At 42.3% G+C, this 20,304-nt stretch overlaps 1 pseudogene; it reads right to left on the reverse strand.

The window, feature by feature from the left end:
- Nucleotides 1–51: 51 nt before the first annotated feature.
- LOC101447572 (large ribosomal subunit protein uL18 pseudogene) overlaps nucleotides 52–20,304 on the reverse strand; it is a 48,876-nt pseudogene continuing 28,623 nt past the window's right edge.

Below are 20,304 nucleotides of genomic sequence, written 5' to 3' on the forward strand. Positions count from 1 at the left end.
TCATGATGATGGGAGAGAGTGTTGCTGTGGGGGGAGTGGGGGGCGGGGGCGGTGGGGTTGAATGGGACCTCATATTTTTCATAATGTAATTAAAAAATAAATAAATAAATAATTAAAAAAAAAAAAAACTTCTGCAGAATGCCTGCAAGTGCTCGGCATCCTCAAAAGAAAACCCCACGTCGCAGGTGAGGAAAGCGCGACCAGACAGGACCGTAACTTGCACAAGAAGCACAGCCACTACGTGATGGAGCCGGTGTTCTGCTTGGGCTCTCAACCAGCCCGTACACAGGCTTCATTTGTGACGCCTGCAAACCCTCTTGGCCCCGAGTGACACGCCCACATCTTCGACTCTCCCTTGCAGCACATGCATTCCAATCCCGGTCCATCCTGGCCAGCCTCTGGTGATGTCCTGTGGTTGGTCTGCATCCCTCTACAATGAGATTCCTCGACAGCAACATAAGAGTTCTTGTGGCTTTGGCTTGAGGATGCATCACACGCTAGTTAGCAACCGATTCACTTCATCTTTTGCTTGAAAATTTAAAAATGGACATACACTGGCCTTGGCCCCTGGGAGGGCTCTCAGCAGCAGAAGGATCCCCGTTTGAGATAAAAAGAAACCTCACAACCATCAGCTGGGCTGGCTGAGACAGGTTTTAAAGAACAGTGTCCTCTTCATCCTATCCCACTCTCCTACTCCCAGACCTCAGAACCACTGAACAGGCCATTTGGAATAGGTTGCATTAATTTTATTTTTAATCTAAATTTTCTTTATTTTTTATGATATTGTCATGCTCCAAAATTCAAAACATACTAAAGGTATAAGATAGAAAATCTTTCCCCTTATGCCTACCACCCCTTACCCCTCTCCTAATAACTAATGATGCCTGCTCCTAGAGCATCCATTCAGATAAATTCATTTTACATATATAAGTAAATATGCACATGCATATCCATACTCTTCTCTTCTTTTTAAAAATACAAATATTGGTATACCATGCCCCCAGTTCCACTTTAGTTGTTTTTATTGAACATATATATATTCTAGTTAATGGGCTGCGACTTAAATTTACCCCCCTTTGCATCATAATTCCAATGTCCAAACCTGAACCCTCTCCTGTGTACCTGATACAAAATGTTATAGAGATGAAACCATCAATATTTATTAAGCAAATAATCCTTACATAGATACTAAGAGTTGACTTCAGGTACATGCTTGTTTATATTTTTCATGTATTTTACCAGGAATCCCAGAGACTGTACCAATCTTTAGGGGATGTGACCCCTACTTTAAGAAAAGTAATCATCCAGAAAACTGAAGTGACTTATTCAAATCAAACTGTTGCCCCATTTTGACTACTCTGATTTTGTGCTTTGTAGGCATTAGAGTTGTGAAAAGAGACTTGACTCTGTTTTCTCAATAACAGTTTCAATATGCACAGACATGCTAAGAAGGAGTCACACTCTCAGCAAGATACAGTCATGGACTCAAATTCTTCCTTTCACCTTGAACTGAAAATGGGTCTTGTACAAAACCATTTTCCTTACCTTTCTTATAGCTTCCCTGACTGCAAAGCAGTGATAATTCAACTTGCTATTAGGTCTTTAAGTGCTCTAAAATATTAAATACTGAGCATTAAACAGCACAAAAATATAAAAAAATAAAATATCAACTAGCAAAGTGCTAAAAATGACTCTCTGTCTTTGCATAAGTATATTATGAGAAATGGAAAGGCTGGTCTCTAGGGGGTTGTCTGCTGAGCCTGGGAGTCCAGGAACCTTCCATGATAGATGTCCAATAACTGAGTTATCCTGGAGAAAAGATCTAAAACAGGCATAGTTTTAGAGCATTTGTGATAAATGGTTTTTAACAAATTGAGGCTGATTATTTCTCTCCCTCATGTCCCCAAAGAGAAGGTCCCTGCTTTTACACATGATTCATTGCTGGAAACTCCATCTTAAAGGGAACTCCTACTCTAATCATTTGGTTAAGGTCTCTCTATTTGGACACATTCAGTCTCATTAGAGAAATGAACAGATAGAAGTGACGGGAAGGAGAAATAGGTATTCTCAGGCTGTGTCAGTCAGGGATGGCAAAAACTGGAACCTGCTCAAAATTTAGTCGGTGCAGTTATGGAATTATGTAGATAGACTTTGAGACTTGTTTTTGTTTTTTTCCCCCAAAAACTTCATAGTAAAAAGTTGAAGTATCCATAGTAGATTTGGAAAATGGGTCCCCAAAGAGAGTTAGCAGTGCTGACCCTTCAGCTCTCTCTTCCCTTTGCCTGGGTCCTTGCTCTACCCTGTACACCTTGGTCCAGATTAGGAAGAACTAGCATTACAGACAACCCTCCTGTGCCTCAGTTTCCTTCACAGAAAAGAGGCCTAACAGCTGTCCAAGTAGGAAGGATAAAGCATCAGGAGAGGAAGAAGAAATTCCCGCCACCAAAGGTGCTGAGCCTGGGGACCAGCCAAGGAGCCTCCTCTCTAGGTGTGAAGGACCTGAGCATTTGAAATCAGAACCAGCTAGTTAGGAAGACGTCTCAGGGACATGGAATTCTGGGAAGGTGCCGTATTTGATCTAATCGTTTCTCCAGGGTGGAAAATCTTTACTTAACTGAGAAGTCTTAAAATAATGGGCTTTTTTGCTCAAAGCCTTCCTTCATCTTATTTGCTCCTCCTTGGGTCCAAAAGCAGTCAACTTTTCCAAACCTGTAGAATCACAAATCTGGACTCTGCTTTTCTACTTCATTCCTGTGCAGAGAAAAGTTAGTTCCTGCCTTTGTCACTTCTTTCACAAAACTTCCTCAAATCAATGTGATAACCAACACACTCTAATATTCTGACTCTTTCCAGTTTTTTCTATAGTCAGAAGTAAGAAGGCATGTATTCTGCTTTCCAGTTTTCACAAACAGTGTTATCACATATTTTGCCTCCACGTAACATACAATCCCATTTTTTTCAGCCTCTGTTTCATCTGTTTCTTCAATCTTTGCCACTGAACTGTTAAAGCAATGCCACATATTTTGTTACTGCTTTTGCAGAATCCCACTTCAAATTACAAGATTTTGTATTACCACCTGACTGTGATTTTAAAATATGAATCATCATGATACACGTGATGGATGTGTATCAGCAATGGAGCTACATTCTTATATAATAATTTGAGGCAGATGTTCCTTTTACATGTGGCAATTCACAGTCCTAAATTCTCACTATCCTGCTATTCTTTCTCCCACAGGGCCAAAGTATTGTCTTCAGCAGGTATATTAAGGGGGAAAAGAACACGAGAAAAATGCTGCTTGTTTCTCAAAAGCAATGGAATGCATTTATTTCCTAACATCATCCTTTGGATACAACTCAGTCATATGGAACACTTACTTGTAAGAAAAACTGGTAAACAGGCTCTAGCTATGAACTCAAGTATGATAGCTTCTAAAATGTCCCCCAATGACCCCTGCCTCCTGATATTTTACCCTATATAATTTTAAAAGGGGGAAGGGGAGAAGTTAGCAACAGGTCAAGTCAGTTTGGTCTATATTACCTTTTTTTTTAAAGATTTAATTTTTATTTATTTCTCTCCCCTTCTGCCTCCCCCACCCCCCTTGTCTGCTCTCTGTGTTCATTCGCTGTGTGTTCTTCTGTATCCGCTTGCCTTCTTATCAGGCAGCACTGGAATCAGTCTCTTTTTGTTGTATCATCTTCCTGCATCAGCTCTCTGTGTGTGTGGTGCCACTCCTGGGAGGGCTGTGCTTTTTTCACATGGGGCTGTTCTCCTTGTGCGTGCCAGCACTGCACATGGGTCAGCTCACCACACAGGCCAGGAGGACCTGGGTACCAAACCCTGGACCTCCTATATGGTAGGCGGGTGCTCTATCAGTTGAGCCATATCTGCTTACCTATATTACCTTAAATGTAAACATTTAAGGGTTTGCACATCCAAACACAGACTGGGGCTCTCCCCCATGCGGAGTGGGGTCGAGATGTCTCAGGTGAGCAAAGCCCACACCGGCCTTCCTGGGAGATGTCCACTGGTCCCAGAATGGGCTGTGTCTGATTTGGGCTTGGATCCTCACAGGTGAGTTGGCATAGGTGAGCTTTCTCTCTAGAGAAAGTACCAGAAAGGCTGGGTTCAGGGGCAGATGGGTAATTCACTTGCCTGGCACCAGCTGCAGGCAGGAGTGATTGGGCAGATACCATCTCTCTCCACCAAGCTGGCCAGAGCCTGGTCCTGTGTGGGGAGGTGCAGAGTTCTCTTGGATCAGGGGAGGACACCCAAGGGTGCCAGCACACAAGAACTCCTCGACGCTGCACAGGTTGAGAGGGGGCGCATGTCCACAGTAGAAAGCACAGAGCTTCATACCCATTCATTCCTTCTCTCAACATCTTGGACTGTGTGGCAGAGTCTATTGTTGATCCAATATCCATTCCCCCTTCTTCCTTAGTAGCAGACCTTGGTTTTATTCAGGGTGGCAATGAGTCCATTTAAATGACAACATTCCCGGCCATCCTTGGAGCTGCAGTGGCCAGTGAGACGCAAGCAAAAACCATTAGGTGGGTTTCAAGGTGACGGACCTTCCCTTTCTCCCTGTCTGGATGGCAGACATGATGACTAGAACTTAGTCATCGTGCCCTTGGCCAACCTTGAGGTTGGAAGTCATGCTCTGGAGATGGCTGAGGAGAGATATTAGAAGGAGCCTGAGTTCCTGATAATTTTCAGAACTCCTCATCAGCTTTTCTCCAGACACCTTTCAGATGACAGAATAAATCCTGAATTTGACTAAGCCACTGTATTTGGGACTCTGTTACAAGAGTCCTAACTGATATGGGCTGCCTTGGAAAGTGGTAAGCTCCTAGTCACTGGAAGTGTGCAAGCATCAGCTGTGGGGTTAATGGGGCCAGGGGCCGGTGGGGCGAAGTAAGAGCAGGATGCTGAATTAGAAATCTTCTGTCACTGATATTTGGTGACCCGTGGCGTGCTGTGCAGGTCCCATAGATGCTCCATGATGTGTCCAAGCCCTGGCCTGCTATGGCCAGCCATTAAATGGTTTAGTCCCAACTTTAAAACAACAGGCTTAAAAGAAAGGGAAATTCACCACAAATTAGGGACCAATTTAAGCCTTCTGCTTCTAAAACTGGAGGCCCTGCAATAGAAGAGCCTGGAGAGGAAGCTCCTACTTCAGCATGATGGCTTTGGGGCCTATAGGGGGCACTAAGGAACTACGGGATCTCTGTCTCCTCGGGTCTCCAGCCACCCCTGGGTAAGAAGGGAGGAAGGAAGGGGGAGGACTGGGGGCTGGGGGTTGGGGCAAGGGGCTAGGTTAGGGTGGGAGCTAAAGCCTCTGCCCTAAAGATCTGAAAACACAGAGCATCTGGTTTTAAAGTTTAGAAGAAAACACACCCTTCACCCCTCTGCTGATGGCCAGGAGAGCTTGCCATTTCTGTCCCTGAATCTTGACTGGGAAGGGGCCTTGGAGAGCAGCCAGTCCTCAGCACTCATTTAGCAGATGAGAAAACTGGAGGCCTGAGAAGCGGAAGGATTGGTCCAGAGCGAAGCAGGGCCTCAGCGGCAGCCCTGGAAGCAAAATCTGGGCTTTCCAATTTCCAGGCTAGTGTTCTTTCCACCACACCCACCGCCTTGGCCGTTGTGTTTTCCTTTCTAGCCCTTGGGGAACTCTGGCTGGGCTGGGGGTCTGATGTTAACTAGAATCTGTTCAATTTCACCTCTCATTGCTCCTGCCAGCCCGCCAGCTCTGGCTGATGGAGGCAATTAGAACCAGACATCCCATAAGGGCATTCCAGGGAGATCTCTTAAAATTCCACAGCAGCTGGGGACTTGCCTTTTCCCGCAGGGATCACCTGGTGTGTAAATACTCACTTGTGTAAGTTGCAGGGTGGGGGGCAGGTGCAAATACTCTGTCTCAACACACACTCAGCCACAGACAGAAAAATAGGGAACAATTCAGAAGCAGCCATTCTCCTTCCTACTTGCCAAAGAGAGAAGTTAGGAATGTATGGGCTACCGTGGGGAATATCTAGTTACTTGCTTCTGAGAGAGGAGTATGGTGTTTGCGTGGGGCAATGGGGTAATGTTTCTCTTCCGTCCCCTACAGATTACTGCTCCTTGCCCATGTTCACTGGCCTGTCTGGGATGGCCAAGACATTGGCAACCAGCTCAGCTGATACACAGTCATAGCATGCTGGCTATATTGTGTCATCTCAGTATAGTGGTGAAAAAAACAACTTGGATTCCAGATGACATAATGTAGAGCAAAGAACTCCAACCCAAGACAGCTGACTTTGACTCAGCAGATTTATGTAGCACCCCAAGCGAAGGGCACCTCTGGGAAGAGCTGGATCCTGAGTTGATGTGAGCCCTTTCTGTTTTTCAGGGCTACTGTTTCACAGTTGTCCCCAGTAAATTTTACCTTTGGTCAACAATATGCTACTGTTAAGCTGAACAGTATTTGAGTAGATCTAGAGGGCCTTTTGTTGGAAGGCCCTGGGAGATGGCGGAAGGCATTGGGAAGGCCAGCGGGGAAACTGCATACTTTTTAAAATCTGAGAGTCATGTAGGAGCACCTAGTCCACATACTCAATCAGTTGCTGAGCTTGGGCTAGAACCCAGGTCTTCTGTGTGCCAGCCTAGGGTGTTTTCAAGGCCACCATACCACCACTCCCAGCTCTTCCCTTTGAGACTGGGTATTTATTGGATAATCCCATAAGAATAGTCATGAAACAATGCAAACAATTTAAAATAGCTCATGATTACTATAATTCTTATTAGACAAGTCCAGTAATTCTGACTACCTTTTAAAAATATGTCACGGGCGTTCTGGCAATTGGTGAGTAATCGCCAATCCATGTATTACATGATTTTGCATTACCAATTGACTTTCCATCTCCATGTTCCCATTTTGCTGATGATCTCCATTTGCTGATTTTCCTAAAATCCTCTTTGTTCCAGATGTAGCATTCTTAACAGACTAACATCCAGGGAGAGAAGAATGAATTCACCAGTCCATTTGACTGGTGATATTTGGACCCTGTGTGTGGAAGTAGGAGTGCATTAGTGTGTTCATTTGTTCAAAGCCAGACACTTGCTGGTGTTGGAAATTGTCAAGGTGCTGAGGGAGTTAAAGAGTAGAAGGACATAAACTTGCTCTTGAGTAATTCAATACCAAGGATTTGGTATTCAGGTCCAAACACAGAATATGTTCACAGCTAGTGCTAATACATAAAATAAGCCCTACAAGAGAAGGACAGATAAATGTGTTCAGAGGAGAGGAAGTCGGTTCTGTTGATAGCAGGTGGGGGTGCAATCAGGGAAGAGTTTCTAGAGGAGATGGTATTAAAATTGGCCTATGGGGAGCAGGTGTAGCTCAGTGGTTGGATGCCTGCTTCACATGCATGAGGGGTCCCAGGTTCAATCCCTGGTAACTTCTTTAAAAAAAAAAAAAGGATGGGTAGGTTTCTGAACTGCAGAGATTATGGGGCAGGGTATTCCAGGTGGGGGAAGGCAAGCAAGAAAGAAAGTGCTGGCTTGTTGGGTAACCAGGAGTGAGCTAATTTGGCTGGTTAGGCCAGTTAGTGGGTGTCAGTCCTCGGAAAGTCACTGATGTCAGATGGAGGAGTTGGACTGCAGGCCTGAGGAAGCTGCCATGGCTTTCTGGGTGGATAAGTGACATGGGCGGAGCTACCCTTGAGAAAGGTGAGCTGGCAGCAGTGTGTACAGGGTGGCTAACACATGGCCAGCCTCACCCTTCTCTGTTCCAAAGTCACACAGGGCCCTGCTGGCTTGTAAACCCCCAACCCCCAACCCCCAAACACAAATTCACAACCCCAATAGAGGCCTGCAAAGTATTTGAATTGGCACAAACCCATGGTGACCCTCTGGTTAGAATTCAAATCATGTGCCTTGCTGATGGGAACTCTATTTTTCTGTAAAACCAGAGAGGTTTGGAGAAATTTCTGAGGGCATCTACTTGATGCTTAGATTTCCTTCACTGTTTCTCTGCTAGCTGACTCGTGCTTAAAGGTCTCCAGTGATAGAACGTTCACTACACCTCCAAAGGCAGTCCATCCTCACGGCAGGCAGTCTTGGCCTCACTAACAGAAAGGAATAGAGCCTGAGTCCACATTGCTGCTCTACCCATGCCTCTTATACTGTAGCAAGACATCTGCATGTTGAATAACACTGAAAGGGAGTGATCTCCCTAACCCCAGAGCATATGAGTCTCCCAGAAGGTCCCTGGAGTAAGAATCTGGTGTTAATAATGAGTCCTGCCTGAGCAATACTTTACAGGTTGAAAAGCACTTTCCCAGCCTTTACTGTTCTACATAACATCACTGTGAACAACTTTGTGGCATTTCTACTTAACATATCAGGAAATAGAGCCCTAGAGATGACTCGCCCCAGGTTGAACAATGAGTCAAGGCCAAAGCCAGGATCCTGGTTCCATTTCTTTTGACTCCAAATCCTGACTACCCTGATAAAGGAGAGAAAGGTTTTGCCCCAGATACCAGCCTTGGGATGATGTTTGTCTTCATCAAACAATGCATCACGGGTGTAAAATTAGTGTAATCAAAGGGGGAGAAAGGTATATGTATGTGTATCTGTGTATACACACATGCCCACACAGATACTTTGTATTAAGCCAAAATAGTTAGTTAGCAGGTTTTCTCTTTCTGTTTCTCTTCCAAAATGATATCCATGGCCCTTGTCTCAGAAAAGTCAGGCCCAAAGCAGCAGAGTTGTGGAATAACACACTCTTCCGTAGTGCTCTGATCAACACCATGATTGTTACACAATTGAGCCATGGTGCTAATAGGGTCAGAAAATCTACAGGTCTTACTGTCAAAATAGGACTAAATCTGAGAGGCATTGTCCCAGTGGGTCCCTTGCCATTCTATCCTGTGAGAGAGAAAGGAGTGTTTTCAGTCAACCACCCCCATCATCGATCACCAAGAAAAAACATCTATCACTACTGGCCTTTGTGTTGTCTACTATAACCTTTTATACAGGGGTTTGAGGGCTTTGATTTCTTCATGTGTAAGATGGGCACAGGTATGGGAGGTATTGAACTATATGTTCTAAAAGGACAGGGGAAAAAAATCATCACTTGTGGTTCCAAAATTGACTGGAGTGGCTCAGGTGTGTAGATAAAATGATGGGTTCATCCATATCCAGTTTCCAAGGCCATAGAGTCCACCACAGACAGGCCTGAGCAGCAGGCTGTCATTAACTCCCGTACTATGTGTTTCTGTCTGAGTTTGTGGTCCCAACATTGAGAGATATTTAAGCTTTGGGCCAGAGTCAAGAGGTTGCTCCTTTGGTTCACTTGGTCCAGGAAGGCTCAGGAGCTGGGATTCTAGATGTTCTTTGGGAAAGAAGAGGAGTGCTCTGACCTGCCAGGGCTCAGAAAGGGTCAGTGTATCTGTGAGATTTGAATGGGAATAGAAGACAGAGCATTTACTAGAACAATACATATCAAAATTCTAAGGACCAATTGTATTAGTCTGCCCAAGGGGTGCTGATGAAAAGTATCAGAAACCTCTTGGCTTTTATAAAGGGTATTTTTTTAATAAAGAAGCTTAAAGTCACAAGGCCCTAAAGAGTCCAACTCAGGGTTACTTACGAGGTACTTTCTCACCCAAAGTCTGTTGCCATGTGTTGACGCAAAATGGCGGGCAATGTCTGCAAGGGTTCAGACTTCCTCTTCTCTCTTAAGGCTCCATGGTCCCAGATTTTCCAATCTCAGCTGTAGGCTGGCATAAGGTTTGTCTCTCTTTCCAGGACTCATTTCTTTCTCGGCTTAGCTGCTCTGGTCTCTTCACAAGGTCAGTTGTAGACTATCAGGCTCATCTCTCTTCCCAGGACCACAGGATCCTGTCTGATAAGATATCTCTCTTCCTCTGTGTTCTTCTCCTCCGCGTATTTACTTCCTACTCCAGCATCAAAAGTAAAACTCTCTCCTCTGCTATGTGGTTTCCTACTGGCATGGCTGAATCAAAGCCCTAATCATAATTTAATCAAGTAAAAGTAAAACCTCTGAAATTAATACAATCTAATATGCCCAGAGGAACCAACCCGTTTACAAACATAATCTATATTTCTTTTTGGAATTCATAAATAATATCAAACTGCTACATCAATAAAAAAATAAAAACAAAGAAATAAAAAACAAAAATTGCAAGGACCATCAGGTTCACTCATTCCATTTAACTAATGTGAACACTAATTTGGGGATTTAACTTCCTCAAGCTCACCCTGATATTGGTGCAAAGCTAACTGGTAGGTGAGATCTCTGTCCACCCCAGTATGGGACTTTTGCTGGACAAAGGAGATGTTAAGATGATGTGATAAGAGGACCAGAGAGAGCTGGGTAAGGTCCCAGAGGGAGTTGATTGAGTCCTGCACAATGAGGAGGACTGTTCTGCTGTAGCTGGATGATGGTGAGCAGGAGACATCCTCCCTCAGAGCCCAAGGGCATGCTCTGCATTATAAAGGGATAGAATGGGAGATTGCAAAGTATAAGCCAAGGAGGCTTTGTAGTCCCACTAGAACTCACCAGCTGAGTTCTAGGGAGAACTGCTCCAGGGTCAAAGTAGCTGGGAGAATAAGGTACCTGCAGCCTCAGATAAGAAGCTGCAGGATGACAAAGTGGGGGGAAGCAAGATAAGGCAAAAAAGAATGCTGTAAGTAATAGAGAAGACAGTTAGGGACTGAACAAAGGAATTTCTGAGTGGGAGTTGTGTTGAGGAAGGAGGAGAGAGTCCGGCCATTCTAAAATGCAAAAGAAAGGAGCAATAGGAATCCCACAAGGACCACCCAGTAGGACACCAGCCCAGGGATTTATAGACCTGGACTCAAGTTCTGTGTTACTTTTACTGGCTATATGATCCCCCAGAAAGTCATATCCACTATCTGAGACTCGGTTTCTGCAATTGGGAAGAATATTCCCTACTTTAAAGGGTTGTTGCGAGAGTTGCATAAAATGGAATATGTGCAAATGCTTAAAGTTCATCCATATTGAGTTGGCTAATTTATTCATATATTCAACAAGTATGTGTTATATACCTACTGTGTGCCTGGAAAACAGTAGACACTGTATTTTAAGAAAATAAAGTGGGGATAGAAAATAAATTCAAATAGTCTGGCTTTGAAGTCTAGAATAATTCATAAATGTTATGGAAGTTGTAAATGGAATCATCAGAAAAATAAATGAGTTGTTTGGTATTCATCATTTTGGATATAGGTTGATGGAGGGATCTAGACTATTCAGTGAATACTGTGATTGCCAAGATTAAGTGGAAGGGAAGCATGGATAGATGTCATCCAGAGACACATAAATTGTTCTCCTTTAACAGGGAAGAAAGAGGACTAAGATTTTACAGCATGAGCTTGGCCTATTTAAACTGATACTTTCTGCCCTAGTGAAGGAGCTTTGGGGTTCTCTCTTCTTAGTCCTAAGGTTCAGAACACTAAACGCAGAAGTTTTCTCTAAAGATGATTTAGCCCATTGGTTTCTCCACTTGAGAACCCTGGGATTTTTAGGGGTCCATGAGTGTTGGAGTAGGAATTTGTGGCCTACTTTCAAAATTTCAAATATCCTATAGGAAACCAAGCATATATCTCAGCAATGAGGCTGTATATGGCTAGAATAATATCAACCAGTCATGTTGACCTGAGTCTTTCATGTGTTCTGTGGTGAATAAAAAGGAGAAATAAAATAAAAGCTACTTAATAACTCAGTGTATTTGGAAGTAAAAAATCTTTCCAACATTGGACCTGGAGGAATAAGGATATACATTTTTTTTTGCAGGTTAATAAGTTTATTGTCTTTATCTGAAAAATATTCATAGAAACCTGCAGTTTAGTTTAGCTCCTGGCAGCTTCTGAACTTATTGAGAAACTTGCCTTCTGAGCTACATTGTCTTTTGAGCAAAAGACATTTTGGGATGATTCCACCTCTTTTTCTTGATTTCTTTCTTAGTCTTTTCATGTAGACTGGATTCTCTCGGATAGCAGTGTGGGCTTTCTTGTATAGCTCCTCCATCATGTCTGGAGTTACATTGTTCTTTATGTACTGAGAGAATTGTTTCTTGTAAGCACTGTCATGTTCTTCCATTAGGTAACATATAATCTGCAATGTTCTGACCCATGATGCATCCAATGTACTTCTGCACTGAATTCTTTGCTTTCTGAATCATAACCAGGGAACTGTTTGGTACTAGGACATTTATACAAGCCTCCATCCACAGCGCCCTTCAAAGTCCCAAACACTTTATTTCCAGTAGTAGTTCTGCGAAGTCCTGCATCCTAATAGCAGGTGAAGACACCAGGTTGACGATCAATACTTTCCACATTGTATTCATCTCCGGTTACCTCCTCTTAGCCTTCATAGATCTTGTCCATGCCAAACCTGGTGAGAAGCCTGCGGGCCAGTAGCAGCCCAGCATAATATGCTGCAGCATAATTTGTTTGGCCAACCTTCACACCATACTTGGGGAGCTCGTGAGCATAAGCTGCGCAGACTATCATATCCCCTTCCATACAGGAATAAGCAATCTGAAAAATGACCTCTGTTGGTTACATGAACTATTAACACCATCCTGTCTTTGGGCATCTTGTACTTATTTTTATACTGGATTACCAAGCGTTTCTGAGCATAGTGATCAGTTTTACCTTCTTGTCTTCTAAATTTCACTGGGTATCTCTTAAAATAGGCCTTATTCTTGACAACTTTAACAAACCCCATCCTGTGGAACAGAGACCAATGTCTGTGGCTCACCACAGACCTGCAGGCCCAGGAGCACAAGGAGGGTGGGGAAGAAGGTAAGGATACAATTTTTAAAAGTCAGAAAATATAATTGAAAAAGTTGGTAACCACTAATTCTATCCAACTCACCAATTTTTAAATTGAGGACCCATAGGCCAGAGATGCAAAGAAACTTATCCAAGGTCATAGAGCTGGTCAGTGGCAAAACCAGACCCCAAACCCAGATCTCTTACCTCCCAGGTCACTGGGATTTTTCTGTGCCTCAGTATTCTTGCACACAGTTTTGAAATCTACTTTAATTAGTGTGTGACTATAGATAAAAACAAGTAACTTCCCTAAAATCGCTGTCCAGGTATCAAAGGGATAAAGGATTCTATAAGGGTTTTTACTTGCTCCTCCCCTATCTGAGTGTAGCTACCTTATGAGTTATTAGTCCAGCTTATGTTTGTCTGATAGAATTTGCCAAAGCAGGGAGAGGACAGACAGGGAGGGATGCCCTCAGAGTTTCTTGGGGGAGATGAACATTCTATCTTTAAAGGAAATGATCAGGAAGGGAAACAGCAAAACTTTCCAGAATTCAAGCTGAAGCAAACCACAGATGACATATCAGACTGGCATCTCATCTGATAGATGGAATGACACAATCACCAGGGGTTGCTGAGCAAAGTGCTTTTCAGTAAATAAGGGAAGAGGATTTTTAAGGAATAGCTCCTCTCTGAAAAAGGAGAACATGGTAAATCTACATTTTCCAAACAGGGAATCATGGATAAGGACTCAAAGCTCTGAGCTGTTGAAGAAAGGTCTTTAGTTGAAAGGTTTCCTCTAAGGTTATTAGTAAACAGAAGACATTCTAACTTTTCAGGAGGTAAAAAGCTTTCTGGGAAAATTAGGTAGGAAGAATTTAGGTTCACAATGCCTGAATGGCCATACATTTTCTCTTGAGAAAGCTAGGAAGCATTCGGTCACATCTAAAGATAACATTTGGAACATGCATTTAAGTTTTTGTTTTGGATGCTTTCATCATTTAATAAAAATATTCTGTCTGGATCCTTTCAGGCAGTTGGTCTCTCCACTTTCCACAGATTTGAGATCCATCCTGATTCTGCTTTCTTCTAATGATATTGAGATACTCTCATTCCAACTGAATATGTTTAATGGTCACACATAACTTTTGAGTAGAAATTGCTAGACTTTGGAAATAATCACACTTTTTTGAGATCCAGGATCGTCTGGACACCCAAATGGCTGTTGAACCCAGACATCACTCCTGAAATCATTCCTTTCCTCATCCCCTTTTCTGGGTTGAGGCATATCCCCCATAAAGAAAAGTTCAAGTCCTAACCACCAATACCTGTGAATGCAAACATACTTAGAAATAGAGTAGTTGTGACATAATTAGCTAGGATGAGGTCATATGGGAGTAGGGTGGACTCATACAATCTGACTGGTGCCCTTATAGGAGAAGCAGAAGAGACACAAAGACACACAGGGAGAAGACGGCCATATGAAGGCAGAAGCAGAAACTGGAGTTACACTGCCTCAAGCCACGGAATGCCAGGGGCCCCAAGAAGTTGGAAGAGGCGAGGAATGTTTCCTCCTTTGGAGTCTTTGGAGAGCACGTGGCCCAGATTGATTTCAAACGTCTAGTCTTCAGGAGTGTGAAGAGAATGCATTTCTGTTGTTTTTTGCCACCCAGTTTGTGGCATTTGTTATGGCAGCTCTAGGTAGCTAATACATTTCCTCATTCACAAGCATTTATTCATCACTGGCTATAACTCAGGCGTTAGGATGAGAATGGAGAGGAGCAGCTCCGGGTAGGAGGATGGCCAAGCATAGTCCTTATACCAAGAGCTCAGAACCTGAAAGGGAGCTATGAAAGCGAGAAATTCTTTCTGTCACCACTAGCATTTTAATGACCTAGAAAATGCGCACAGCATAATGTTAAGTGTAAAGGGAGCTACAAAACTGTAGATAAAATGTTCACTGAAATTGGGAACACTGGCCTCCTTCCATGAAGACCTGTGAGCCAGAAATCTAAGAGTCATCCAGGACATTGTCCTCTCTGCCTGTAGCCAACCCATCACCAACCCCAATAGATTATAGTGTCTTAAATGTAGTTTTGACTCGTCTGCTTCCTTGTATCTACCACTACCATTTAAGACCAAGTTACCATGTCTTGTCCCAGTCACTGGCATCCACTTCTCTTTCCTCCTCATGGCAGCCACCTGGATCTTTCAAAAAAGCAAATCTGATTATGCTACCTTTCCCTGCTTAAAACCCTACAATTGTTTCCTCTTGTTCTTAAAGTCAAAACCCCTAATATGTCCTGTTGAGTCCTTTAAAGCCTGACTTTTCTCTGACTCTTTGGCCCCTTATTCTTTTTGCTCCAGTCCTACTGCTTTTCTTTTATTCCCTCATACCCACCAGGGTCCCTTTGCACATGTGACTCCCTTTGCCAAATACTTTTCCCTCCCTCTTTACCTGGTTAAGGCTTACTTGCCCGTTAGGTATCAACCTATTTGTCAGGCTTCCAGGAAAAACTTCCTACACATACCTGTCCACATTAAAGTCCTCACTTCCATGAACTCAGATCACCACATACACTTCCCTTTTTAACCCTGAAGATAGTTTAATATTTTGTGCAGTTATTTGACTAAGGTCTAAGTCCCTCTGTGTGATTATTTCCAAAGTCTACCTATGAGTACTCATGACAACAGAACAATGAACTGTTGTCTCTCACCTCTGTGTCCCAGTGAATGGGGCAGTGCCTGCTATGTAGTAGACACTCAAATGTTTTTTCACAGAATGAAGGTATGATCTCATACTTGAACCATAGTAGGTGCTCATTAGAGTAGCCAAATGGAAGTAGGAATAATTGGAGCATTAGGAGTCCAGAGAGCTGGGTCCTGGTGCCTGCTTCTCCACTTGCTCAGTGCCTCTACATTTGGCAGGACCTCATCCTTCTCTGGGCATCAGTACCTCCTATGCAGTTAAGTTTCAGAACCACTGGATTGGAGGGTGGGGGTGATGGAGAGGGAAACATAGCTTGTGGTCGAGACACCATAATCTGTTGCATGGACCCTGATACCCACTGAGGCACCACCATCTACTAGTTGGATTACCTTCAGCATGTGACTTCACTTATCTGAGATATTACTAATATGTTTAAAATATTTTCAGGTTTTAAAAGTTTAGAAATTTGTGAAGGCCCAAACTAAGCCAATGGCAGTGAGAAGAGAGAGGAGATGGATAAAAGGGATAGCTCAGACTAAGTGGTAAGTCTCAAAGTTGGTCCCAGGACTAGCAGCAGCCACATCACCTGGAAACTTGTTAGGAATGCAAAGCCTGGGTTTCTCCCCAGGCCTGCTGAATTAATTAGAAACTATGCGGGTGGGTTCTGGGAAACTGCTCTAATAAGTCCTCCAGGGGATTCTGATGCACAATTAAGTTCTAGAACTACTGGATTAGAAGGTGAGGGTGAGGAAGAGGGAAATGTTGAGAGCAGAGGTACTGAAAGGGAAACAACCAGTTGGGACTATTAGGAGAGCTGACTTGCCTGTCTCCTGGTAGGTCTGATGCCCTGGTGTATAGGAGCTGTCAGTAGAGGATAGGATGGAATTCCTGTAGGTCACACTGCAGATAGAGGGACATCAAGGAACTCATATATGGAGAACAACTTCCTGACTTCATGAGCTGTCCCAACACAAAATTAAATAGGACAAGGCCCTGGGAAATGGGACCATCCCATGCACCTGTGTCCTGGAACATCTGGCAATCTCAGACACCAGGAGAGTCAAACTGCACTGAAGAGACTTAGCTATTTCCTTTCCCCGGAAACATCCTGGGCCCAAGCGATCAATTTGTGCCTGAGTGATCCCTCTCCTGATGAGGCATCTGCATAGGCAGTGTGCAGTTCACAGGAATGCTTTCTGTTCTTGCCAAGTAATCAAAGCTTTTAGTGGGGACGACCTTGAGGGATGTCGAAACACAGCCCCACCCGTATCACCACAAAGTTTTGAACAATGAACCCAACATCTGGTTTCTTGTCTGTGATATCACCACTGGGATGCTGCTGAAACCAGGGAGCCATGTTGCTGTAAATCCACCAGTTTTGGAATCTGATTAACTCTTTCCTCTCATTGAACTAATGTATTTTTTCACATTCTTTGACTATATTATTTTTATGCTTGCTTGTTTTAATAAATATATTATATAATTATATGTTGAAAGCACTTATCTCTGACTATTTATACTTTTTTGTATATGCCATAGTTTTTTTAAAGGAATTCTTATCATCTACATCATCATCATTAACATCATGATTATTATTTAAAGTCTAGTGTTCAGCGGGAAGGATGTCTGGAAGATGAAGGTAGAGGAGCCCATTATTCAATCAATTGATCAATATTTTATTGAGCACCTAGTAGGAATACAGCATGAACAGAATAAACCAAGTCCCAAGCACTCAAAAAGCTTATATTCTAAGTGCGGAAGATAGACTAGAAATAAATTATTAAGTAAGCTTATAGTATACCAGAGAGTTATATGTGCCCTAATCAGCAATAAAACAGGAAAGGAGGATTGGGAGGGTTGGCGTGAAGGGCACTATTTCATACTGGTTCATCAGGGAAGCTCCCAAAGATTAGGAACCTAAAAGAATTGAGAGAGTGGGCCATGCTGACACATAGCAGAAGAACATTCCAGGCAGAGGAAATGGCAGATGCAAAGGTTCAGAGATAGTAGTTTTCCTGGAGTATACAAGGGAGCCAGTGTGGATGGGTAGAGAGAGCACTGGAAGGAAGAGCAGAGTTTAGGGAGATAGGCAAGAGGCAGGCAGAGTAGGATCTTGTCAGCTACTGTAACGCATTTTTCATTTACTCTGAGCAAGGTGAGAATTAAGGATTTTGTGCAGAGTATCATATGGTCAGACTTCCAGGTTTTAACAGGATCAATCTGACTGCTATTTGAAAATAAGGGGAAAAATCCATGAGAACAATTAAGAAGTTATTGTAATAATCCAGGTGAGAGATCAGGAAGACCTGATTCAGCATGCTAGGAGAGGAGGTTGTGAGCAGTAAGGATTCTGGATCTCTTCTGAAGATAGAGACAATAAATTTTGCTGACTGGACTGTAGGTAAAGTAGAAAGAAAACATGGAGTCAATGATGACTCTAAGTGGGTGGCTGGATTTGCCTTTAGTTGTAGAGGCTCAGGTTAGGGAAGGATGATAGGGAACTCAGTTCTGGAGAGTTTATATTTGAGAAGCCAGTAATACATTCCAAGGCCAAAATTTATAGAGACGTACTAAGGAATTTGTAGTTGAACCCAAAGACAATGTAGAAATATAGCTTCTAGTGACCTGGGAAGGACAGACTGGAAGAGAGGAGCATAGAGGCAGGGAACCCATTAGGAGTCCATGGCCATGTTTTAGATGAGGAGGCCCTGAACAGGACAGAGATGAATGAGAAGTGGGGTTGAGAGATACCTGCCAGGTGATGTGGCAGATCAGATGTCAAAGCTGAGAGAGGAACACTAGCCCAAGCCATGTTCCCTAGCAGGACAAGATCATAAGATTCATATTACAAAACACTCTGTGAAACAAATTCCCTAGTGTCAGCCAATGGCTCAGAACTAAAGGGTATGTAATAGTTGAGTCATTATTTCAAGTTCTGATAATAGGTAAAATATACTTTACTTGCTTCAATATTAATTAATAGCACTTGGACAACAATTTAATACTTGGTCTTTGTCATAAGTAAATTCCGAGCAGAGTTTTTATATTACCATGCTGCTGTTCTACTGTTATCTTCATCTGACAGCATCTAGTATTCTTGTTAAAATATTTTTAAGCATTTTTCCTTCTGTGGAGAATCTGTTACCCAAAGCAGTACAAAATGGACTAGACAGGATTATTGGCCTAAATGACAAAATCAGATGTCAAATGGAAGAGTTTTTCTATAACTACAAATATCTCTTTGGCCTCACACAACTGTTCCTTGTAAATAGAAAGAGAAACACCAAGGCCTCCAAAATGAGTAATATGGGATGCAAAATGCACCATCTACCTTTGGAGGTGGAGAGTAGCGAAGTAGGATTCCCTGGCAGCCTTAAGCTATTGTCTACAGAGTGTGACTTGAGGATTGTGAAAGAGACCCACTTGCTAGGAGACTGCATGGTGGAGAAAAAGCCTGGGGTTGGAGAACTGGGCCAAAGTGTGATTCTGTCACTTCCAAATCTTGGGATTTGGGGCAAGATGTGTCACTATTCAGCCTCAGTTTCTTCATGCATGCAGTAGGGATAACATATTACTTTTCTTAAAATGTCTTTGTCAGGTTTTTTTGATATCAGGATTATGTTGGCCTCATAAAATGATTTGGGAAATGGTTCTTTCTCCTCTATTTTTCTAAAATAGTGGAAAATTAGTATTATGTATTCCATAAATGTCTGACAGAACTCACCATTGAAGCTATCTGGACCTAGAGTTTTCTTTGTGAGAATGTTTTTTGATTATGACTATGAATTGATTTTTTTTTTTTACTAGAAATTGGGCTATTTAGATTTTCTATTTCTTCTTAAGTTTTGGTAGTTTGTATCTTCAAAAGAATTTGTCCATTTCCTCTTCATATAGCTAGCTGTTCATGATATTCTCTTATCTTTTTAATGTCTGTAGGATCTATAGTACCTCCCCTTTTATCCCTGATATTGGTAACTGGGATTTTTTTCCTCTCTTTTTTTTTTCTTAATTAATCTTTCTAAGGATTTGTCAATTTTATTACTCTTTTCAAAGAACCAACTTCTGGCTTTGGTAATGTTCTCTATTTTGGATGTGGCTTTATTTCATTGCTTTCTCCTTTATCTTTATTATTTCTTTTCTTCTACTTCAGATTTAATTTGTTCTTTTTCTGCTTCTTGAGGTGGAATCTTAGATCACTGATTTTAAACCATTCTTGTTTAATATAGGCACTTTAGACTATCAGTTTCCCTTATGTGCAGCTTCAATTATATATCAAAAGTGTTTAAAAAAAAAGTGTTGATATGCTGTATTTTCATTTTCAGTCAGTTCAAAATGCTTTCTGATTTCCCTTGTAATTCTTCTTTGATACATGTGTTATTTATGTATGTTATTTAATTTCTAAATATTTGGGGACTTTCTAGATATCTTATTGTAATTTATTTCTAATTTAGTTCTACTAGCTCGGAGAACACACTCTATGAGATTCAATTGTTTAAGACGTTATTGAGATTTATTTTATGGCCCAGCAAATGTTCTTCTTTGTGAATTTTCCATTTTCGGTTGAAAAGGATGTGTATTCTATATTTACTAGGTCCTGAATATTCAATTTTAAGTTAAGTGTTGCTTAGCTCAAATCTTTACTTTTGTTGTCTACTCATTTTATTAATTAGTGAGACAGGGACTCAGAGCTGTCTTCTTAAACCACAAATCAGAAGATGCCCTTCCCAATGTAAAATCCCCAAAGCTGTCTTAATGTGCTATGAATAAAATCCAAACCCTTAACCCTGGCCCT

Source organism: Dasypus novemcinctus, chromosome 4, assembly GCF_030445035.2.
Source record: "Dasypus novemcinctus isolate mDasNov1 chromosome 4, mDasNov1.1.hap2, whole genome shotgun sequence".
Taxonomy (NCBI): domain Eukaryota; kingdom Metazoa; phylum Chordata; class Mammalia; order Cingulata; family Dasypodidae; genus Dasypus; species Dasypus novemcinctus.